The following is a 26,653-nucleotide window of genomic DNA, read 5'->3' on the forward strand; positions in this document are numbered from 1 at the left end:
TTGTCCCCGCCTGTTGTGGTCATGCTTTGGCGGTGGACTGCGAACCTCTGCTTTATGCCCACCTTGATGTCCAGCCATTTCTTTTTTATTTCCGTGTGTGTGCACTGCTCTGAGTCCATGGCGTTCACGCCATCACACACACGGTCCCACTCACGTCTCTTGCGTTTCATGGTGACACCCATTGACAAGCTGCCATACAGGATCTCCACTTCATTGAGAAGTGTCTCTTGTTCACACTCCATGAAGTTCCCTTTTTCCCTCTGCTCATTGTGTCTAATGTGCCACTGTGGGAAATCCCAGCCCACAGGGCCTATTTATATGGATTTGCATATTTAAGTTGGATGTGGAGAGGGCATGGTTTGCCGGGATGCATAAACGGCACATGCATCGATCCATGCCTACGCACACTTTGACATATCTGACTATATTTGTACTGTACTTTCGGGGTCATGACATACCCCATCTTTTTAGTAAGAAATCCACACAAGCCTCTGTACGACTCCCCAAGTCTGGAGTCATGTGCCGGTTCCACCACACAATGGAACATTATAACTTGTGTCTACATAATAGTGTGCAACTGAATATGGAAGTTAAAAATAAATCTCTTTTTCATGTAAAAGCAACAACAACAACAACAACAACAACAACAAAAAACATGCATTGTTGTTTTGCACATGTTCTACGTACCACAACATGTCAAGACATCTGTAGATGATTGTGTACAAGAAGCTTGGCACTATGTTTGGTTTTTGCTCTGTACTCCATCATCAGTGGGCTGTAAAAATTACCCCATTGTTTAGTCTGATAGTCAGTCTTGCAGGTCATTAGTCCCTGTCTGTGCCATTGTTCATATTCAAAAACCCATGTTCTTTTCATCATTCAGCCCATTTAAGCTCCATTTTCTGAAGTCATTTTTGGTGATGAATTGGCCCCAGTGCTGGCACTTCAATCAGGCCATATTTTCTGCAACATGTTAGAAAATGAGAGAGAAAATGATATGGAAATAAATCACATTTTGCTACTTGATCAGACCCACAGTCTGAGCTGCTCTGCCTTGAGTCAATTACTCATTACACACAGCTATTGACCTTTCTTCCAACAGGAAGTTCACTGAATATCTCTGCAAGGATTGTAATTGACAAGATGTCTCTTTTAATAGAAAAATTCCCAATTTTCTCACAAGTTAATTATAAATTCAATAGATGACCCAATGGCCACAGCTGCTGAGAAAGGTTACTGTAGACATTTGTAACTGCCAGGGCTCCCATATATGAACACATCATTAAATCCTTTACATGAAACACATTAACACATGCACTCTTATGCCACATAGTGTTCGTCAATATCAGAATTTAGAAATTCAGCCCATATATAATTCTGGGAGAATATGACCTGAAATATGACAGACCTATTAAGTAATTTGTGCAGAAAAATAAAGCAAGTATACTGCAGCTCTGTTAAATGCTAATGCCCCTTCACAGAAAACACGATTGAAGCCGACTGGTGCACAAAGGAGGAATTTCATGCCACTCATAAAAAACTGGAGCGGCCTCAAATGCCTTGTACAGCTGTCGCACACTATGGCCGAAAGACAGCGAGTGCACTGCGAGCGCTCATTCGACCTCTCTCTCCGCAGATGTCGGCCAAATTCCAGGCACCACACACGAACATCCAACACCCCTCACTGGACACTTAGAAAAAGTGGTGCTATTCACACTCCTGGCATGATAGTAGAGTGCAGATGACCACATTCGAGCTGTTTGTGAAAATTGTCTAAGTGCAACACAAGCGCCACGCATGGGTGTGACTGTGCTGACCCCCCCCCCCACACACACACACACACAAATGGCTTGTAGAGTGTGTCACCCCCCCCCCCACACACACACCAATACAAATGGCTTGTGGAGTGTGTCAGCGTGAACTCATTCATGTGTGGTCGCTTTGCTCATACACTTTGCTGTGGACATACGGCACCTCTCAGCTGACCGCTGACTGTCAGCTGGACCTGACCATGCACACCAGGTGTTAAATTAAAAACACAGACAGCAGAACAAAAAATAATAATACATACATAAAATGAAAATCACAGAACAAAGGAGCAGACAGTGAGCCTTTTTTTCTGTGACCTGACAAGGTCCGCAGACAAAGGTGGGCATGTCCCTGCGACATGCAACTGTTAAGATATCTGTACTCGCAATTCACAGCTGGAGAACACTTTTAGTGGCTTGTAGAACATGACATAGCTTAACTTCACTGTGAGGTGCGGACGTCAGCTTGCTGTCCTCATGTGGAAACAAATTAAAACATTTCCCTTCAGCTGACCATGGCATCAGCGCACGGCAACACTGGTGAATATCGTGTCATGCAGAAAATCATTGTGGGATTTCCCCACATTGTAATAATTAAAACACTTATCACGTTTGCAACGCGGTCACCAGTGGAACACTGTGCTGAACACGCCATGCCAGCTGATGTGTTCATGAGATGGGAACCAGCTTTTCATTACATGGGAGCCAGCTCTTCATGAGACGAGAGCCTGGCTGATGTCTTCATGAGAGGAGCGCATCAGATAACTCATATAAAACATAGAAGGGAGAATAGTATTCCACGTCATTTCATTACCTCCTGGTGTACATCTTGGCAGAGGCTAAGTCCGCTCTTTATAACAGGAATGAGTATTATAAATTGTGGTGGGTTTTCTTTTTTTTTTTTTTTAGCTCCACTGCTGTCCGTGTGACTTTCCACATGCTCGGACTGTGTTTGTCTGCACCTGTCCGACCGTGTATCCGTCTCGACAGCAGGTGGAATGTTTCACAGTGCCCCATTTCATTTTTTTGTTTGCAGATTCTCGTCCGGTTTCTGTGTCTTTTGCCAAACATTGTGTTATGTGTGAAGGGGCCCTTAGATTGGTCTGATGATGCAGCCTACAAACTTGCAATAATTTAGGGTCTATACTAAAGGTTTGCATATTGCTTCTTTGTCCACAAACTCCATACCTTCAAACAAATGTGTGCAACCAGATCTATTAATGTTGCACATTGAAGATTGTCTCTTCCGCATGTACAAAATAGCATCTATTGTCTATTTAATACATTTTCTTAATGAATAAACAGTGTGGGGTGTGTCCACTTGAGTGTGCAAAATACTGGAAGAACATCATGCAAATACGTTAATATAGCACACATAATGTGATTTGTCAAGCCTAAATTATAATTAAGGGATCAATGATTGTGTCTGTTGTATGAAAGTAGTGTGCTAACTGCTGCAGGATTGCAGACATGCAAAAATCTGACTGAGAGGCATTTCCCATGAGTTGTTTGGGGTTTGACTGTCTTTATTTTCATTCAGTGATCTTCCTTAGACAACCATGTTTAAGATTTCTTTGGTCTATGGAAGTCATCGTTTTCACAATATCTGTGGCAGCCTTAGAAGTTCTATTAGTGAACAGCTCGTGTTGCCTCAGTATTTTACTGAACATTTCAGGAGGTCCTTTGACCCAGCAACTGTCAGATTTTTTTTAATGAACACCTTTAATTTTTTCTGTTCCATTGTAGATGATGCTTTCATTGTATTTAAAGCATTTAATTCATTGTGGCTTTCATTTTGTGTGTGCATGAAATATATAGTGGCAACAAAGCTTCTCAATGTGGGTTAAAAAAAAGGTTTCTAATCAAATGTATCCTAATCTAACACATAAAATACAACAATTAAACATCAATTCAAAGTGTCCCAGTCATAATGATACAAAGTATACATTCATATCATACAGGAAATTAAATGTGACATTTATCATGTTTTTCTTTTTCACCCTTTGTACCAATGTTACATTTCTATAGGATTTTTTTTTTTCTTCAGGTTGCACATCTCAGATGCACAGATTAGCTCATCATCCAAACCGCTGCTAAATATAAATCACCTACCTGGCAACCTGCAGCAACAAACATTTTCTGGGATTTAGGTACAGAGCACCTGGAAAGTATTCACAGCGCTTCTTTTTTTCCCACATATTGTTATGTTACAGCTTTATTCCAAAAACAGCCCAGTCTCATGTTTTGTTTTTTTCGTGCTCCCGTGACGAAATGAGTAAAATTTTCGTGGAGATTTTTTTAACTCACTATTCCTAACCCTACTCCCACCCCAACCCTAACCTTAACCAAAACCTAATCTTACTCCTTCCCCCCACCCTAACCATAAGCACCCCGACCCCCCTGCTTCACTTTTAATTTCATGCAGCCATCACGGAATGAATGAGAATTGAATTGCAATGTACACATCCTGGACATCCTGGACTAAAACCTTCTCCAGAGCACTCTTGACCTCAGATTAGGGTGACAGTTTATCTTTCAGCAGGACAATGACCCTATGCATGCAGCCAAGATATCAAAGGAGTGGCTTCAGGACAACTATGTGAATCTTGAGTGGCCCATCCAGAACCCAAACCTGAATCCAACTGAACATCTCTGGTCAGATCTAAAAATGGCTGTGCACCGATGCTCCTTGTCCAGTCTGATGGAGCTTGAGAGGAGCTGCAAAGAGGAATGGGCAAAATTTCCAAAAGATAGGCGTGCCAACTTGTAGTATCATCTTCAAGAAGACTTGAGGCTGTAATTGCTGCCAAAGGTGCATCAACAAAGTATTGAGCAAAGGGTGTGAATACTTATGTACACGTGTTTTTTTTCCCTGTTTTATATTAATAAATATGTAAAAATCCCCCCAAAAATCATTTTCATGTTACCATTATGGGGTGTTGTGGCGATATATACTTGGTGTGTACAGCTACAGTACACAACTACACCAGCTGCTGACATCCATACACATGTAGCTCACTGACACTCCTGTTGGACACTTCTTTAACCCTATTCAGGACTTTTGGGGTCCATTGGACCCCATGGCAGTTGCTTTCTCCATATTGTGCTCACTAAGTCCTGAATAGGGTTTAACCAAGTCATTGGACATGTCCAGAATATGCTCTGTGCCAACATCCATTTTTTGACTACCAGTCGAGTGCATGTGGCTGCTCATACAAATGAAACTCACAAATGTGTAATTTCATGAGAGTCTACAAAGTAATGCATAACAAAACACATTTAAAATATCCATATTTCTGAGAAGGTAGTAAATGAGTCATCCACCCGTGACCTATCTGCAATTAATCACAATGGTATATTTTATTGCTTAGCGTGCCTGACCTGCAGCTTTTTCACAGTGCGGACAGATATATCTCCAATCTCACATACAAGGAATGGACAGTTAGTTTATTTACAGCGGGGTAAGTTCAATGGATCAAATGAAAAGAATCTTTATGCCTGAGGGTAACAAGCCAGTTTCAAGGCACATTCATTTGTGATTTGTTAAATGCTCATTAAGTAACATTTTCCATTAAAATGTGTATGTCTTGTTTTGTGGATATTTGCAAATGACTGAATTTCTTGCTTGTGGTTAATATCACACACACAATATCCTAATTTACATACCACTCTTTGCTTACCACCTGCTCTCATTTGTGGACTTATTCTTAGTAAATCACCTGTAAAATGTTTACCAACCCAAAGTGCAAAATTTTAGAATGCCAACACTATTTAGTACTCTTTATATTGGATCTTAGCAAATCAGGCACTTAATATTTAATCCCTGAACCATTTTAAGACTGACATCTGTCAACATAAAACAAGCAAAATCTCCTTAATGGTGGATATGCAATAGCTGTTTCCTTATTTGTATATCTATCTATATATATATATATATATATATATATATATATATATATATATATATATATATATATATTCTATTTCTATCTCATTTCTTATGTCTTGTACTGTTACAAGTATTATTATTGCTTATCCTTGCACACGCTGTTTGATGAACATTTTCCTCTACTTGCACCCATCTTGTGTGTTTTTTAAGAGCTGACGTAACATGTGAATTTCTCCTCTGTGAGATCAATAAAGTTTATCTTATCTTGTTCTGGGAAAGTATAACTGTATAGGCCAATATTTCTATGAAAGCACTGTTTTTTTTTTCTATGTGGGAAATTTGCAACTCACCCAACATGTAGATTTTGGGAGTATCTGGACATTTCAACAATCGAGCCACATTATCTTCACACTCCTTTCATTCCTCTAAAGGTTGTGCAGACAGTTTTTATTATTATTTATTTATTTATTTTTTTCAAAACTGAGCCACAAAAGCTGATATTGAGAGATGTGGTAGATGTGATTTATTTTCTTTGGGGCATTGCAGCTTTATCAATTCATACTCGTATTTTGAAATATAAAGTCCAGTGCTAAACATGTCAGTAGGCATTCATCCTGTTGAGTGTGATGATGGAAATAACTTCTTCATGGTCTTTTTTCATGGAGTCACAATGCAGCACTGCTAGTAATTTGTACTTTATGAGAAGAGAATCATAAATGTTGCATAAATGTAGGATTTTTTCCCCAAGTTTCTGACATTTTATAAGAAATTGTCTCTTAGATGTTAAAATTAAAAGGAGCCTTATTCATGTTCTATGATGCATGGTCTAAGATGCATAGTCCATGTACATTTAGGGAGTCCCACCAATTTTTTGGTAATTGTATGATTAGTCTACAGGAGTATAGAATTTCTGTGTGTGTATGACATGAAACAAACCATTCACAAGTGTCAGCTGCCATTTTGTTTAAGAGCCAGAGTGTGCAAGAACATGGTGCTTTGCTACTGAGAAAGCAGACTTGAATGACAGGTTTTGAACATGTGGTGCAGTCTTCTGTGTGTGATCCAGCATGCAGGTGCCTCAGTGCTGAGGACTCAAGGTGACATCAAGTCTGAGAACATGCAGTAGTTCTGTGGACCTCTAGATCTTCCACACAATGGAACTGGCTTGGATCCTGATTTGCAAACACGAAGGCAGACAACTGATCTGTATCCATCTTTCAAAAGTAAAACCCCCATCACACATAGCAAGAATGTGCAGGAACCAGCCCGACACAGCAAATATTGCCATAACCTGACGCAGTGGTCAGCAGTGTCAGAACACTTCCAGATTACCTCATCCACATCCTGCATAATGGCATCCAGAGTGTATGTGGACAACAGGAAGATGACACAGACTGCTGTCAGATGCCCATAAAAGGCAAAAAAAAAAAAATGCCTGTTGTCCAAACGTTTGGATGGCAAACACAGGACCGGAGTGGGAGGGAGCGCTGTGTTCCTCCCTTTGCACAGTTCCTGCTGGTACTGAACATCGCAGTACAACCAACGTATGTACCGGACTCGTGCCAAATACATATCAACAGTTCCTTTATGCTCAGTGGGGGGAGACATTGGAGGTGGACATTATTATCCGTGACACGTGCAAGTCATACCGACAGGCTTTGCCGTGCCAGATCCATCTCGAGGTTCCCTCGTATGTGGTCAAATCGTTTCGCATCCCATTTTGCTGCCATCAGAATATGTAAATTGTGGCCAGCTAGTCCTTAGGGCTCCTCACACATAGTGCAAAGTTTGGATGAAGTGCACACTTAGTGCACATGACACAGGAATCGTGTGCCAACCGTGTAATGTCGTTCCTGTCGCCAACGCCTCATACACCTGTTGCTACAACTATTTGCACACACAAGCACCTGAAAGACAAAGTTTGTGCTGTGCGAACCCATCACACCCTCTCGCGGCAGGTGTCGGCCAAATTCCAGGTGATACGCGCAAACACCTAACACCGCTTGCATGGCACTTAGAAAATGTGTGGCCAGTCACACTCTTGGTAGGACAGCAGTCTGCAGACGACCCCTGTCATGCTGGGAGTGAAATTTGTCTAACTTCCACACGACTGTGGAGTTGACGAGATGTGGCTTGCCCTTTGCTCCCCAGTGTGTGTGTGTGTGTGTGTGTGTGTGTGTGTCGGGCGCTCCCCGTAACACATGCAAGTGTGTGACCCCACCCTCATAGGCAAGGTGCACCTCATCCGACCACAGAGGGACACTTTGGTCTGTGCGCTGAATGGACGGAGGCGTGGCAGCTGTTGACATTTCTGGACCTGGACATCAGAGCTGCAGAACATGTACCATGTGTTGACGGACACGCGCGTGTGTGAGCGTGCTTGCTGTACTCACATCGAAAACATAAAAACATATATCGCTTGTGACGGTATGGAGAGCGCGCACACTGACAGGTCCAGCTGGATCAGAGAGTCAGTTTATGTTTTTTTGAGAAAATACATTTGTCTGCTTGTTGATTTGAGCCATTTCATGCTCTTTTTACAAGACAGTGGTTGTGGTAGTGGTAGAGTTGCTGTCTTGTAATTAGGACATGTGGGTTCAAATCCTGTAAATGATTTTTTTTTTTTTTAACCAGGGTTGTGTAACCATGGGGTTCTGCATTGCCTCCCCTTTTATTTATTATTTATATCAACCCACTGTTATTCAGTAATTATACAGCTGGCTTTTATTTCATGTTCCTCCAAATCAGCAGTGTGATGTGTTACAGCTCATCCCATGGAACACAATGTGAACAGCTGCTCAACAGACACTGTCGTGTGCACGAACCGTTGAGCTGCCGTCGTGCATGCTTGCTCGTCGGTGCGATGTTTCATGGTGCACTAATTTCAAACTGTTTGATGCTGTTTTGCCATTTTCATCCACACGTCGTCCACACTTTGCACTATGTGTTAAGGGGCCATAAGATTCCACATGGACCGCCATCGGATACGTGTCCCAACTTGATTGCACCCGGAGGGTTTTGAACATGTGCAACACACTTGGGGCCACCCGCCCATTGGGATCAACTGTGTGGACTTGTAGATGGATGTCAGAACGTTTTTGAACTGAAACTGGACACTTTCGGATATGAGCCAAACTCATCATTCTGACTCCATTCAGCCTCATTGTGGCTATGTGTGACGGGGGTATAACCATTTATCTGCCACAGCCAGGTGAAATGTGAACATCACCTTGGTCTTCTGCACTCACTGGAATCACCAACACTGAGGCACCTGCATGTTGGGTCATGCCAACAGTGGGCTGTGGAAACAGGGAGGTTTTCTGAATTATCTGTTTGATTTGACTCACAACATCCCCATATAACCCTACACCACAAATATACCCTCAGAGGATCTGTCATCTTTATACTAATAAATACGTTACGTATCCATCCATCCATCCATCCATCCATCCATCCATCCATCCATCCATCCATCCATCCATCCATCCATCCATCCATCTATTTTCTTCTGCTTTATCCGGAGTCGGGTAGTGGGGGTATCCGGAAAAGATGCCCGAGCCACCTCAGCTGGCTCCTTTCTACATGGAGGAGCAGCGGCTCAACTCCGAGTTCCTCCCGAGTGACCGAGCTCCTCACCCTATCTCTTAGGGCCCCGTCCCACTGGCGTTTAGGAGGATTTGCGTATGGTTTGCACACAGAATTGGCTCATATTCGCTTAACATCCGCAATATGCATGAAACAAGCTTGTATGAGTCAGCCGACACCCGCACATGTCCGCAATTATCCACAGAGGCACGTTTTTCCGTTACCAGGATTTTTGAGCTGCACAAAATCTTGGCTGCGGATGACATACATACTCCATACATACACAAACATACTCAATCTATGCGCTGTATATTCGCCGTCATCTGCTGATATCCGCAACTGACAGAGATTTGTGGCTTGGCAGCAGACTGGGACAGTGTGTAAAAAGGATATTTTGCGTGCTCATCATGTCCACATCACAAACTAAAATAAGTTGTAGTGACTGCATACAGATTGGCCACGAATAAAGGGTTTTTATTACGTCTGCTTTGCATCTGATTTGCAGCGGATGAAAATCAGATGCGCTGTGTTCACAGCTGGACACCGTTCTTTGTTCTACTGGCTGTCACGCGCTCTGAGCTGGACACTGTGTATATAAAATAATTATTTTGTGGCGGATTAATCAGAAAGGATTTTGAGCCATCTAAAAAGGTAATTATTTGACTTGTTTACCATGTCAAGGTTTGATAAAACAGTTGTGTGTTTTTTCCTTCTTGTCTGCAGCTGTTACAGTATTTATTTCTATGTTTAGAACAGATTTAACTTCTTGTTATAATCGTTCAGACAAGCTGCACTCTGATGCATTCCACTGACGTCACCATTCACCCTGTTCACTGCTTGTTTACTCCAATCAACTTGTCCAAGTCCAGCAAATGCTCCAGAGGCTGTATTGTTGGTGTGAATAGTGATGCCGACGGCCTGAGTGTGCATCATTTATAGCCACAATGCAGATGCCGTGCACGTGCAACACGTGCGCGATGCATCATAATACACCCGTAATACTGCCGTGATAATCGCAATGCGTCTCCTCACTACATGCGTTATACAACCGTGACTGTTCATCATATATTTGCTATATATTATTAATATATCCATAATTCATACTGGGACATTTGTCATTTTTGGCCATTTTTGTTGCGGACGACAACGAACGCCCGTAATTTGTATACTCAATTCATGCACAATTAATCCTCTCCCCAGTGGGACAGGGCCCTAAGGGAGTGCCCAGCCACCCTGTGGAGGAAACTAATCTCAGCCGCTTGTACTCGCGATATTGTTCTTTCGGTCGTGAGCCAAATCTCATGACCACAGGTGAGGGTCGGAACGTAGATCGAGCGGTAAATCGAGACTTTTGAATACGTTAGGTAACATCACAAAGAACTTTCTTGAACTACTCAATGAAACTGCAATATCTACTCTCACGTCGATCTGTGCTGCAGATTGTCTTTGATTCATAGCCAATTCACAGCCCGGAGATCACATGGTCAAATCGCATTTTTTTGCAAATCTGTTTGGTCTGAATGCTCAGACTGGATTTTGACTATGTTTTGTTGTGTCTGACTTTTGACACTGTATGTAAAACCCCACACGTGAGTTTGTGCAGTGAGAGCTGTAATGACTCTCACCCTCTGAGCAGCCAGGTGACAGAATGGGGAAAAAAAAAAAAACCTCACAGGCACATGTACACACACACACACACACATAACCCAAATTAACCTGTAAAATCACCTCACCCCAAAAAAAGAGCACTCAGTTGACATTTCAGACCAGAAACATTGTACAGCACGATGAACTCCTGCGTACAGTACATCATACTCGCAGAGGTCTTATACGTGCAGTGTTGTATAAAGTACCGGAAAATCACACTTAAGTAAAAGTACAGCTACACATAAAAAATGACTTTGGTAGAAGTTCAAGTCACTGATTGAAATGCTACTCAAGTAAAAGTCTTAAAGTATCTAGAATTTATTGTACTTAAGTATGACAAGTAATGTGCAACTAAATGTACTCAAGTATTGAAAGTAAAAGTACAAGTAAATATTAATAATCAAAAATGGACAGATTTTTTTATATATATTACTAGGCTTGTAAATGACTGGTAGTATTAGTCAAAATACTGAAAATTGTGCACATCACACAAAAACACTTCAGAAACAAGGTTTCAAAACCTAAACGAGAATAGGCTACTCACTAGGTAACAGGAAACAGTTATCTGTATTAAACAGTTATTTATTTCTATATGTATTTATTTATTTTCATTGTTACATGGTTTTATCTTTTCTGATGTGTTTTGTTTCATTAGGTTCTTTTTGTCTCTTTCTCTAAAATTGTATTGTAACATTATTAGTCTTTTATTGTTGACTATTATTGTCTATTATGTAGACTATTATTGTTGTTGCTATAATATATGAATAAAAATAAATAAAAAAATTACAATTTGACTCTTTTACGACAACAAACGCTGAGCCATTAATTATACAGAAAACAAATCAACACAAACGTGCTGATGCGAACAGCTTAATGCTAACTTAAACATTGAAAACGCCATAGACATGCTAACGCGTTAGCATCGGTCCTGTTTTTAAGTTATAAAATACATCTATCAACTGTTTCAGAAGACCATAACAGGTCGTTTTAACATAAAACTATTAAATATTACAGACATATGCTCTTCGGGGTTTTAGCGGAGAAAAATTAGGATAAAGTGAAATAAAATCCATGAATCATAGATCGAAGCACTGCTTCGACCTGCTAATCACTGCTTCGATTGGTTCAAGGTTCAAAGCAAAACCACGCTGCAGAAAAGTGGATTACAGACCAGCTGCAGGTCTGTAATCAATGGTGAGAAATTAACATTTTCCTGACAAACACCCCCCAAGTGCGCAACTGCAAAAAAGCCCACGGGACATGCCTCATGACAAATCAGCCTGACTTTGTTGCAGTCACTAGTTGTCTCTGGGTGAAAACACGACTTTTTTCGTGTGTGTAGAAGTATAGATACTGCAGTTTAAAAACACTCTGGTAAAAGTTGAAGTATCAACTTGACCTCTTTACTCAAGTAAAAGTGAAAAAGTATGTGCTCCAAAACCTACTTAAAGTATAAAAGTATAAAGTAACCTTTTTTTAAAAAAAAAAGGTAGATGCCACTGTATGAATTGAAAGCGTAATTTAAAAACTGATTCATTCTACATGTAGCCCAAGACCCAAAACCCAAAATTACCCCCCAACACCACCTGCAGGAAAATGTTTCAATTCTAGAAGCTCTGAAATGCAATCTGGGACTATTCCAGACAATAAACTGCAGTGAGTGCAGCATCCATTTAGTGAAGGAAAAAAAAAAACAAAAAAAACCCCACAACTTTCCTTATTCAAATTCATTCCAGTAGTATTCTGCTCTTACTTGGATGTAGCAGTTTTCTAGTTTGGCAGATAGTTCTGGAGAAAATCACTGAAGAAATTAACACATTGAAAATATGGTTTGACCGAAACAAACTCATTAAATAAGACAGGGATGAAGTGGAGGTGTAAGAGTCACTAGGTGTTCACAGGAAACATTTATTTATGTATGTATTTATTTACGTATGTTCATTGTTAGTTGCTTTTATATTTTCTGTTGTGTTTCTATTCAGGTTCTTTTTGTCTCTTTCTCTAGAATTGTATATAATAATCATTAGATTATTAATATATAAACAAAAATAAATTTAAGAAATATTACAATTTGAAAACAAATGCACCCGAACGTGATGACAGCTGCAATTGATTAATGCTACGTTTTAACATTGAGAATGCCATAGACATGCTAACGCGTTAGCGTCGCTCCCGTTTTTAAGTTATAAAATACATCTATCAACTGTTTCAGAAGACCATAACAGGTCGGTTTAACGTAGAAAAGGTAAATAATACTCACAGAAGTATGCTCTTTAGGGTTTTAGCGGGGGAAAATTAAGCGAAAGAAAGAAAGAATAAACGAAGCAATAGGTCGAAGCATTGCTTCAATCTGCGAACCACTGCTTCGTTCAAAGTTCAAAGCAAAGCCGCCAGAAAAGTTGATTACAGGCGCACATGATGTGAAATATATATAAACATTAAACTGAAGCCAAGAGTAACGAGGCTGTTTGTTTTAAAAATGTAAGGAATAGAAAGTACAGATACTTGTGTGAAAATGTAATGAGTAGAAGTCAGAAGTAGGCAGAAAAATAAGTAATGGAGTAAAGTATAGATACCTAAAAAGTGTACTTAAGTACAGTAATGAAGTATTTGTACTTCGTTACTTGACACCTCTGGTAAATGTTTTTAGATCCGACACTGCACATTCAGTTTGGACTTTTTTGCGTGCATATGCAAATGCACACATTTTTTCTTCAGTCTGAAGAAAGCACAGCTTTTCAGAAACTCATTTTCAGTGTTTATATGTTAACAAGTAAAACTGAGTTTCTGTCTTTTTTTTTTTTTTTTTTTTGCCAGGCTCTTTATTGGCCAACTTGGGCATATGGTCTGGGTTATATTGCCACCTGTTTCTTTGGCATCATCTTGACAGCACTTTACAATGTGTTTGCTTTTTCATGTAGACAGAGGTATTTTTTTAAACAGTGGTTGTGTGGGTGGATTTTTTTAAAATGGGGAAATCCATCCATCCATTCACTTTCTGGACCCGTTTACTCCTATCCCAGCAGTCATAGGGCAAGAGGCAGCATGAGGCAGGGTGCACTTTTGACAGGGTGCCAGTCTATTGCAGGGATTGGAATTTTTTCCATTCCCTGATTTAATGAAAAAGGTGTCCAAACTTTTTTCTGGTAGTGTATTTGTGGAAAATAAATATGCTTTCAGCCAGAAAGAGAAAGAGAGAGTACAAAGCTCACTGCGGTCCAGCCATAGAGGGAATGGATCCAGGAGAGGTTACTAAACCATAAGACTTCATCAGTTTTCTGGTGCATGTCCTGTTGAAGATACAACTGTGGATTTGTGATGTGGACAGAAAACAATATCAGCATGATGGATGTTGATATGGCGCACGTCTCCATTAATAGTTTATACTGGTCTCTTTGCTTGCACCATTTAATTAAGGTGATTAACCATCCCTGCTGTAAGAAAAGGTGAGACCCACTTTGCTGACTGACAGTGATTTGTGTCATTATTAGAGGGATGTGTGCAGAAAAGGGCAGCCAAAAATAAATTTTGAATCATACATTTCAAGAGTGTTTAACTGCCGCTTATGCAAAATGAATGTAATTCTCATGGGGAAGCATTAAATTCATCACAACCTTTAAAGGATGACACTGGGCTATTGCACTAATCTCTATCATTTCTCTGCCACTTGTGACTGAGTTAAAAGCTATTTTTTTTCTCACCATGACATGCATCAATAGATGTGTGAGTTGGTCTGTAAAGTTGCTTGCCTTCTGTACCCTGCTGATAGATATCCTTGTCAACCTGCAACTATAATTTTCCCGTGTGATGGGAACAGTGCTCCATCTTTGTAACAACATGCTGTGGTTTACCATTCAAGCAATAATTTTGATATCTGGCAGCAAATTTCAACTGGCACATGAATCAAAGAGAGAAGCAAGAATACTAGAACTCATTCTCGATTTGATAGCTGTGTTTGTGACATAAATAGTGTTAAGTGAACACAGATTGCTACCTCTCTGCCTTGTAAAACTGCGGATAATTTCTTTTTACCTTGTGTCATATAAGCCAATATGTGCAGTGTCTCATCTGTAATTACTTCAACATTTAACATTTAGTGCAAGTGGTGAAGAGAAACACATTGCAAATATTAATCAGCTTTTAATTTGGCTTGTTGTTGTGTGGGCCGCTGAAGAGGAGGTACTGCTGGCCCACCACCACCAGTGGCGCCCTGCCTGGAGTGCGGGCTCCAGGCACCAGAGGGCGCCGCCGCCTCACAGGAGCAGCCAAGGTGACAGCTGTCACCCATCACCTGAGACAGCTGACAGCAATCATCAGTGGGGTATATCAGCAGGACAGCATCTCCACCTCATTGCCGAGGTATCGTTTCTACCTGAAAGGTAACGTATCAAAGCTGACGGAGTGTATCCTTTTGGATTAGTGCTTAGATTGTGGATTACTGTTCCAACGAGAGGTGGAGGTAACTTCCCTGCTGTTCGGAGTCTTGGGTGCAAACGCGCCCCCATCTAACTGTTCTTTGTTCCTCGCCAGCAGTACCAGGTCCGACACGCGGAGGCAGTGGCCACCTGGGAGTTCGGGACTTGGCGGCTCCAGTATTCCCGGGGTCCTGTGGCGGAGGAAGCCGTGTGGTTCCGGTCTTACCTTGGAGAGGCGTCTCCTATCTTCGAGCCTGCCCACACAACACTTTTGTGAATTGACTGTTGTCCATTTCCATGATTGGTTGTATTCGTTGTGCACGTTCACAACAGTAAAGCCTTGTTATTTGACTTTCTCCATTGTCCGTTCATTTGCGCCCCCTGTTGTGGGTCCGTGTACTGACACTTTCCCAACACTTGTAAGATGTGCGTTGTGTGTTATTCTATCAGTGTGGCTGGTGACCTGGCAGCCGCTATATATATATATATATATATATATATATATATATATATATATATATATATATATATATATATATATATATATATATATATATATATATATATACACTCAACAAAAATATAAACGCAACACTTTTGGTTTTGCTCCCATTTTGTATGAGATGAACTCAAAGATCTAAAACTTTTTCCACATACACAATATCACCATTTCCCTCAAATATTGTTCACAAACCAGTCTAAATCTGTGATAGTGAGCACCAGTCAAACTCCTCACCTGTCACTGTCCCCAGAGCGGGTCACACCCAGCAGGGCCTGGCGCTTGACACCAGAAGTGAGAGTGTGCTTGGGGCTCACCTCCCCGCCTCAGTGCCTGTAGTGACTCCCCTCCCTTGCAAAAAGACACCTTTTTGTGGAGATAGCAGAGGTGGGACAAAGTCACCATCAATTCACTCTCAAGTCATGAATCAGCAAGTCCCAAGTCAAGTCTCAAGTCATAATGACCACCAAGTGTTTGCAAGCTGACTTGAGTCTTGACTTGAGACTTGCAGATTGATGACTTGAGAATAACTTGACAGTGACTTCGTCCCACCTCTGGGAGATAGGGTTTGCGATCAAGATTTCCTGAAGTAACTGATCCATAAACTGAAATCCGTAAACTACTTAAACTGAAAAAAAAAATGTATATATCATGAATGATATTCACATTTTGCGAGACCTGCTTTCACAATTTGGGACACCTGCATTCATGGTTTGGGAGATATTTTTTTCAGTATTCACATTTTGCAATTAATGGTTTGCGGATAATTCAGGATATACAGCTGATTCACATTTTGGGGGTTAACAACCCTACCTCATGCCCTATGACTGCTGGGATAGGTTCTAGCCCCCCCCCCCAATTACCCTTAATTGAATAAATGGGTATAGAAAATGGATGGTTGGATGGACATCCAAAGTTAAGCACAATAATTTCTTCATTTTCTCACAGACATCTTGCTTTTCACATTTAACATCAGAAATCACATTTGCATTTCATGTTGGTTATGGTTTAAGATAAAAACTAATAATAAGTAGAAGCTGACTAAATTATGTGTGTGTGTGTGTGTGTGTGTGTGTGTGTGTTCTGGGGGGGGTCAGTGACATCATCACAGCCTCCAGGCAGAAAATATTTGGAATATATATATTAATTTAACTCAAAAATATGTACAAATGCGTATGCATTTTTATGCATTACTTTTATGGATATTTTACAACATTTTTTTTTTTTCATGAGAACAGGCTGAACTTGCAATGCAATAGACAAAGGTTGGACTCTGCAGAGTTTCTCCAGTGTCAGGTCACAGAAACCTATCACTCCATAAGAGTTGGAGGCTTCCAACTCTTCTTCTTGCGCCGTGTCTCAGTTTGCATACTACAGATTTACCATGTATTTATGTGTTAGATCACCCGTTATACAAGTATAGCGTCATTGTGTTGTGGAACAGAGTGTGGAGTGTATGTATCTGTTTTTACCACACAATACCATACTGTTTGTAGTTATTAATGAAGTTCAAGACAAATTCAGTACGTTGGAAATGTTCCTGTTTCCATCAGCTGACTTATCAAAACAAAACTGGAGGTACAATTGATGATTTGTATTCACCATAATAGGCCTATATTTAGTCTAATTCCACAAGGCCTCTAAAAACAGAAGGACTGTGGACAAAAATGGCCTTAATTCCTTAATGGGTATTGCTATATTTTTTGTTAAACCCTTGAATTAAAGCTGAAAGTCGACTGTCGGAAGATACCTTGACTGTTTCATTTCAACTGTTTAGAAGCAAGATGACAAAAATTGTGCCACTGTCCATATATGTATGGACCTAGCTGTATCAGCATATTTATAATTTGGCAAATATTAGAAAACCATGAAAAAATAGAAGCAGTAGCTGAATCCCATTGGAAATCAGAATGCTTTGGACAATCAGGTATGTTCATAAACGCTTGGATGTCCATTTGGAGTGTTCCAGCAGAGTCGTGCCCCATGTCACACGAAGAAAATTGACCAGGAACAGTTCAGTGAACATGACAGTAAATTCAACTTAGTGAGGTAACCTGTCCTTTAAGAACATTTCAGTCCAATTGTACATTTCGACTTCAGCTCCATACATTTTCCAAGCAGTGCCATGCTGCCCTGGTTACCATCTAGTTGAATTAATATTGCACTTATTATCTCAAAACCTCACACTCATGAAAATTGTTCATCATTCACATTTATCATTGAAAAACGGTAATACCAGTCATTATAGTAGTAACAGGTGATGGATGACAACACAAGATACTTCAATGTTCCAGCTTTAATTGAACGAGCAATCACTGAATTATTTAAAATGTGGAATAAAATGAATTAGTCTTCAAACACCTATCTTTTAGTGACAGCCAATTTCACTCTGTAGTGTCATAGATGTTTTTAATTTTTCTCAAAAATAGTTAATCTTGCACTATCCATCTTTAGCCATTTTTGGGAGTAATTCTACATCTAGCAAAAAGGATGTCACATCAGATTTACCTTCTCCTGCACACCACCAAAATAGTAATACAGTGTAACACCATTTTGGCAGGTGAAAAGTTGTACGAAGATCTGTTGTTGGAAGGGTGAGATGTCAGTAGCTGGATTTCCATTGCATATTTGCACAAACGTTCAGCAATATTGTTAGAGTATTGATTTAAAAATTGTTGCAAAATGAAAAAAGTGTTTCCATTGAGTCACTGAATTAGATTTCTGGGCTTTGTCATCTCGCATTTACTGTCACTCTAGTGAGACTCACAAAAAAAACTCTAATTCCAGTAGTCAGATAGACTGATCAATAAATCCTACTAAATACTGGAAGAATTTGTTGTTTTAATTTCTTTTTTTTAATCAAATATTACTGTAACATCATCTCTTATAATGTTTACCTAGCTCTCAGTCTCGTACTTCCTCCTCATGTATCATGTCATGTATTTAGAATGTCATGTGACTCCTTCTGTATGCTTTGTGACCTGTAATAACGGAAAATGTATTTCAATTGCATGTTTGTAAAATAAGGCATTTTTGAATTGCCACCCCATGCAAGCACAAAAGCTTCATGCAATATTTAAAAGGTTCAGGTTTTTTTTTAATACACATTTCCAGTAAGTGTTTTTTTCTGATACCAATTATGTGATTTTGGAGGGAAATGAAAAGTGGCCTAGTTTAGCATGGTTTTACTGAGGTTAACCCTGAACTGCAGTTTGAACCAACTCAAAGAAAATCAGTTTCAAGTTCAAGTTTAAAATTATCACTTGCATAGTATACCATAAAAATATAGCAATGCTAAAGTACCCTCAGCCATATGAGAATGTAATCAATGAAAGCACATCACCCTGGGGGGAGGGCCCCTGCTGAGGTGGAGGGTAGAGTGGGGGTGACACCGCGCAGTGGCGGCTGCTGGTCCTGTTGGTGTGTGGGAGGTAGCTGGGCGGCAGACCTCTGGGTGCGATCTGGCCTGCTCTGCTGGGTGTGGACTGGAGCCTGATGCCAAGGCGGGGGGGGTTCACCCTCACGTCACACCTTTTAATGCACTTCACTAGCTTAGCACGTGCACAAAGTAACACATTATATGGTTAATTTAGGTTCGGGGTCAGGTGTTGAAAAGAAAAAAAAATGAGAGTATATAGAAAGAATGTGACATTTTGACAACTTAAAATAGGTCGAGGTTAGCCATCTTTTGAGTAATAGGAAGTTATGCTGAGCACAGACGGACGCAACGTCTTCACAATATCTGATGATCATATTTTGGCCATGGGTAAAAATGGAACAAAATGTTTTTTTTTTCTTAGAAATGTGGCTGTTTTTCTAAGCAGATACCTTACCTGTGTAGTAGTACTGTTTGAGTATTACGACTCAGAACTTCAATTGCAGTTCAATTTAATGTATTTAGTTAGTGCCAAATCACAACAATGCTGCCTCAAGACACTTTACGTGGCAAATGTCTAACCTTACTAACCCCTCTAAGCAATTAGTGACACTGCTAACGAAAAACTCCCTCTAACATTTTGAAGTTAGAAACCTCAAGCAGACCAGACTCAGGGGTCACCAGCACCTCAAGCAGACCAGACTCAGGGGGTCACCAGCACCTCAAGCAGACCAGACTCAGGAGGTCACCAACACCTCAAGCAGACCAGACTCAGGAGGTCACCAACACCTCAAGCAGACCAGACTCAGGGGGTCACCAACTGCTTGGGCCATTGCAACAGTTACAAGTTTTTTTTTTTTCCAAAAATGATAGCCAAAAAACAGAAAAAGAAGAAAAACAAAAACAGAAAAGCAACAAAAACACAGTCAGAATTCAGAGAGACAGGAAGTCACTGAAGGGAGGCCAAAATTAGTATGATGTGGTAGAAATTTCTGCTTCTTGTCAAAAATCTGACAGAAGAATTTTTAACCAACTGGAGACCCCTAATGCATAGGAGGTTTAGTAAGGTTTCAATTTCAGAAAAGAAGTTTGTATCAAGTGCCTAAGGCATTTTCTGTTAAATGTAGACAACAGACTAATTCCTATGCATTTTGACCTGCCGAGTTCAAAAACTGCTGTTGGCCAACCCAGTCTCATGGCATGTCATGATTCAGCAGCACGAAATATACATTAATCTATTGGTTTGTGACACTGTGACATTTTCGTCACGGCAGTACAAATTCATACTAAAACATTCCGTGATGGCTGGACAAAATTAAAAGTGAAGTGGGGGGTCGGGGTGGTTATGGTTAGGGTTGGGGGAAGGAGTAGGGTTAGGTTATTGTTAAGGTTAGGGTTGAGGGTAGGAGTAGGGTTAGTGATAGTGAGTTAAAAAAAAAAAGTCACGAAAATTTGAATAATTTTGTGATGAGAGCATGAAAAAAAAATACCCCTTCAACCCCCAATTTGCATAAAACAAAATGGCCACCAATTATTTTCCACAATTTTGGTTGTATATGTAATACAAAAGCAAACTAAACATCCTTTTCTATGTATTTTGACCTGCTGAATTCAAATATTGTTGGCAAGCTGTATATTTACCCCTTCACCCCTAATTTTCATAAAAAAAAAATGACTACTCAATTCATGAAGCTTTTCAAATGTCTGCCTGTGTTTACATTAGAAGAGAAAATAAAACTTCTATTTCTATGTATTTTGACATGCTCAGTTCAATTATTGTAGTTGGCAAGCTGTATCTTTACTCCTTCACTTCTAATTTGCATGAAACAAAATTGTTGTCCGCTTTATCAGATTTGGCAGAAGTGTGGTGCTATTTGCTTTGGATGAGAAAATACAACTTTCTATGTAATTTGACCTGCTGAATTTAAATATTGTTTTTGGAAAGCTGTATCCCGACTTATTCACTCCATAACTAGATAAAAAATAAAAATAATAATAATTTAGTGACTGCCTGGTATCGTTATTGGTAAAATGGAAGTCATCTTTGTTTGACCAAGGCAAATAAGCAAAATGAAGTAAATAAGAATGACAGTTTGAAAGGAAATACATTTCTTGGATAAATATGCATGTCTCTAAAGGTCAAATGTGGGTAAAACTGTTCTAATATTTTGCTTCTGTTGCCATGAGTTCACCAGAACCAGCAAGGGCAATGTGCAGATCACAATTAAACTCTGCAGCCTTTAGTATCTTTTCATTCATCTTGAAGGGCTCAACATTGTGCATAGTCTTGTCAGCTTTCTCCTCCTGGCAGAATATGCAAAGGGCCCAACTGAAAGTACTGGAGGCACTTTTGAGTCTCGCAGCTGGACCAATGGAGGGACCTGTAATGGGTTTCTCGGCGTCTTGAGACACTGACCTTTTCTTTAGTCTCCTAATATCTGTCTTGGTGAACCAACTGTAACAGGATCCATGCCATTTTAGAGACTTCTCATAAGAACTCAATATCCTCTCAGTTGTGAGTTTGTTCTCCATATCTTTGAGCTTGTAGTGGACTCTTGCACTATCCTGCAATGTAGCCCTTCCTTTGTCATTACCCTGAACAAAATTTTCTTTAGTGCAGTTCTGAAAAATGATTCTTCACCATCCACTGAAGAATCTCATTTCATGCTGCTTTAAGGCCTCCATTTTTCAATTCAAGACAACAGAGGTTGTTACTTAAGTATTGAGAACAGTAAAAATGTTTTGATCATGACTGAAGTATGCAACAAGAGAAAGTGCTAACAAGAGGAAGTCACTCCATAATTGAAGTGGTGAACACAACTAAACCTAAATGCTATAACACAGAGATTCAAATATATTATCTTACTACCTAACACTTTCAAGATTATATGCAAATCAATCTAGTGACAAGGGACACTGGCAACCTAACACAGTGTATATAAAGATAATCAGCAGACAAGAGACAACACAAATCTAATCTAATGCTACCAAGTATAATATATTATACACTCAACAAAAATATAAACGCAACACTTTTGGTTTTGCTCCCATTTTGTATGAGATGAACTCAAAGATCTAAAACTTTTTCCACATACACAATATCACCATTTCCCTCAAATATTGTTCACAAACCAGTCTAAATCTGTGATAGTGAGCACTTCTCCTTTGCTGAGATAATCCATCCCACCTCACAGGTGTGCCATATCAAGATGCTGATTAGACACCATGATTAGTGCACAGGTGTGCCTTAGACTGCCCACAATAAAAGGCCACTCTGAAAGGTGCAGTTTTATCACACAGCACAATGCCACAGATGTCGCAAGATTTGAGGGAGCGTGCAATTGGCATGCTGACAGCAGGAATGTCAACCAGAGCTGTTGCTCGTGTATTGAATGTTCATTTCTCTACCATAAGCTGTCTCCAAAGGCGTTTCAGAGAATTTTGCAGTACATCCAACCAGCCTCACAACCGCAGACCACGTGTAACCACACCAGCCCAGGGGACTTAAACATCCAGCATGTTCACCTCCAAGATCGTCTGAGACCAGCCACTCGGACAGCTGCTGAAACAATCGGTTTGCATAACCAAAGAATTTCTGCACAAACTGTCAGAAACCGTCTCAGGGAAGCTCATCTGCATGCTCGTCGTCCTCATCGGGGTCTCGACCTGACTTCGTCGTCGTAACCGACTTGAGTGGGCAAATGCTCACATTCGCTGGCGTTTGGCACGTTGGAGAGGTGTTCTCTTCACGGATGAATCCGGGTTCACACTGTCCAGGGCAGATGGCAGACAGCGTGTGTGGCGTTGTGTGGGTGAGCGATTTTCTGATGTCAATGTTGTGGATCGAGTGGCCCATGGTGGCGGTGGGGTTATGGTATGAGCAGGCGTCTGTTATGGATGAAGAACACAGGTGCATTTTATTGATGGCATTTTGAATGCACAGAGATACCGTGACGAGATCCTGAGGCCCATTGTTGTGCCATACATCCAAGAACATCACCTCATGTTGCAGCAGGATAATGCACGGCCCCATGTTGCAAGGATCTGTACACAATTCTTGGAAGCTGAAAATGTCCCAGTTCTTGCATGGCCGGCATACTCACCGGACATGTCACCCATTGAGCATGTTTGGGATGCTCTGGACCGGCGTATACGACAGCTTGTACCAGTTCCTGCCAATATCCAGCAACTTCGCACAGCCATTGAAGAGGAGTGGACCAACATTCCACAGGCCACAATTGACAACCTGATCAACTCTATGCAAAGGAGATGTGTTGCACTGCATGAGGCAAATGGTGGTCACACCAGATACTGACTGGTATCCCCACCCAATAAAACAAAAGTGCACCTTTCAGAGTGGCCTTTTATTGTGGACAGTCTAAGGCACACCTGTGCACTAATCATGGTGTCTAGTCAGCATCTTGATATGGCACACCTGTGAGGTGGGATGGATTATCTCAGCAAAGGAGAAGTGCTCACTATCACAGATTTAGACTGGTTTGTGAACAATATTTGAGAGAAATGGTGATATTGTGTATGTGGAAAAAGTTTTAGATCTTTGAGTTCATCTCATACAAAATGGGAGCAAAACCAAATGTGTTGCGTTTATATTTTTGTTGAGTATACTACAAAACCAATACCACAAGACTGGAACTTGTCCACACAAACCAACACACTAGAACATGAACATGCATAGATATAGATGAACAAAATATCTCAGAGTCTCCTTAATATGAGTGTGAAAGGATGAACTTCACAAATATATCAGGGAACAATGCAGTTTGATTGACCATGTCTATGCTGTGACTGCTGCTGCTGCTGCTGTTGAGGCACTATGGCACCATGTGCCTGGCCACTGGCCAGTGAGGCATGCCCTCTGGTGTCGAAAGCAGTAGCCCTCTGGTGTTGAAGCTGTATACATTTTCTGTGCTATACTGAGCCAATTATACAGGTTTTCACATAGTATTTGTTCAGGGAGTTGAAACGCACCAGTTCTGGTGCAGCCCGATCCTAGCCGCCAGTTTGTTGTTGAAGTGGATGCCTCTGACTTAGGGATAGGAACCGTGCTGTCCCAGAGCGGGGAGTCCGATAAGGTCCTCCACCCTTGTGCCTATTTTTCCCGCAGGTTGACCCCAGCAGAACAGAACTATGACATCGGCAATCGGGAGCTCCTGGCGGTGAAAGAGGCCCTAGAGGAGTGGAGACACTTGTTGGAGGGAGCTGTGGTTCCATTCACGGTTTTCACTGACCATTGGAACCTGGAGTACATCCAGACCGCTAAGCGTCTGAACCCCAGGCAAGCCCGTTGGTCACTGTTCTTTGGACACTTTAACTTCCAGATAACATACCACCCCGGGACCAAAAACCAACGGTCTGACGCACTGTCCCGGGTGCATGAAGAGGAGGTCAGAACAGAGCTGTCGGATCCACCTGACACCATCATCCCGGAGTCCACTATCGTCGCCACCTTCACGTGGGACGTGGAAAACATCGTCGGGGGGCCCTGACACGTCACCCGGACCCCGGCGATGGACCATCGAACAGACTGTATGTCCCACCAGACACAAGAGCTGCAGTCCTGGACTTCTGTCACGGTTCTAAGCTCTCCTGCCATCCAGGGGTGCGAAGAACCGTGGCAGTGGTCCGGCAGCGATTCTGATGGGCGTCTATAGAAGTCGGTGTCCGGGAGTATGTCTGGGCCTGCACCACCTGTGCCAGGGGCAAGGCTGTTCACCAAGCAGAGAGAGGACTCCTCCAGCCGTTGCCGGTGCCTCGACGCCCCTGGTCCCATATAGGCCTGAACTTCATCACGGGTCTCCCTGCGTCCCAGGGAATGACGACCATCATGACGATAGTGGACCGATTCTCCAAGGCGGCCCACTTCGTGGCCCTCCCGAAGCTCCCGACGGCCCAGGAGACTGCAGACCTCCTGGTCCACCACGTCGTGTGTCTGCATGGTATCCCCATGAACATCGTCTCCGACCGTGGTCCCCAGTTCTCCTCGCAAGTCTGGAGGAGTTTCTGTAGGGAACTGGGGGCCACCATGAACCTCTCATCCGGGTACCACCCCCAGACTAATGGACAAGCAGAGCGGGCTAATCAAGATCTGGAGCGGCCTGGAGTCAACATCTGGCCTGGATCGAGTACGCCCACAACAGCCAAGTCTCATCGTCGACCGGCCTCTCCCCCTTTGAAGCGTGCTTGGGGTACCAGCCCCCATTGTTTCCGGCTGTGGAGGGAGAGGTCGAGGTCCCCTCGGTCCAGGCCCACCTCAGAAGGTGCCGTCGGGTGTGGCGAACAGCCCGCTCTGCCCTTCTGAAAGCCCGGACGAGGGCGAAGGGCCATGCAGATTGCCGATGCACCCCGGCCCCCGCTTACCAGCCCAGGCAGGAGGTCTGGCTATCCGCAAAGAACATTCCTCTGCACACGGACTCACCAAAGTTGACAGACAGATTTATTGGACCATTTCCCATCCTCAAAGTCATCAGTCCAGCTGTAGTGAAGCTTAAACTCCCAGCTTCACTGCAGATCCATTCGGTATTTCATGTCTCCAAAGTCAAGCCCTGCCACACATCCAACCTCTGCACCCCCGGACCAGCGCCGCCTCCTGCCCGCATCATCGACGGGGAGCCTGCATGGACGGTGAGAAGGCTCCTTCATGTTCGCCGGAGGGGTCGGGGGTTCCAATATTTGGTGGATTGGGAGGGGTATGGACCCGAAGAGCGCTCCTGGGTGAAGAGGAGCTTCATCCTGGATCTGGCCCTCCTGGCCGACTTCTACCAACAACACCCACCGACAAGCTTGGTCGGGCACCGGGAGGCGCCCGTTGAGGGTGGGGTCCTGTTGTGTGGGCCGCCCTAAGAGGAGGTACTGCTGGCTCACCACCAGAGGGTGCCCTGCCTGTTGTCGGGTTTCAGGCACCAGAGGGCACAGCCGCCTCACAGGAGCTCCAGGTGTGCCGTCACTGACAGCTGTCAGTCATCGTCATCATCATCACTACCATAAAAGTCTGGGAGAATCATCAGAACCCTGCCGAGTTATCAGCTTACCCGTCAGGTAAACTTTCTCAGCTGTTCTGTGCCGTACGCACACGTTTTTGCAGCAGAGCTTTTTGCAGTCGTTAACCTTTTAGTACACTTGCAGCTTGTAGCCGAGTTTGTGGAAGTTGTAGGAGTTGGCATCTACACTCCTCACTTCAGACTTGATTAAGTGATACATAAGGCACTGCACGTACTCTGTGTTCCTGTGTTTGGAGGTGGAGATTTTTCCCTCAGGAAGGAACTGTATTTTTTGCTGACTGTTTGCTGGGTGTTCACACACCCACCTATAACCTGTGTCTGTTCCTGCCAGCAGTACTGGATCTGACAGCTGGGAGCAGTGGCCACCTGGAGACTCAGGACTTGGCGGCTCTGGTGTATTGAAGGTCTCCGTTGG

This window comes from Thalassophryne amazonica, chromosome 11 (assembly GCF_902500255.1).
Source record: "Thalassophryne amazonica chromosome 11, fThaAma1.1, whole genome shotgun sequence".
NCBI classification, from domain to species: domain Eukaryota; kingdom Metazoa; phylum Chordata; class Actinopteri; order Batrachoidiformes; family Batrachoididae; genus Thalassophryne; species Thalassophryne amazonica.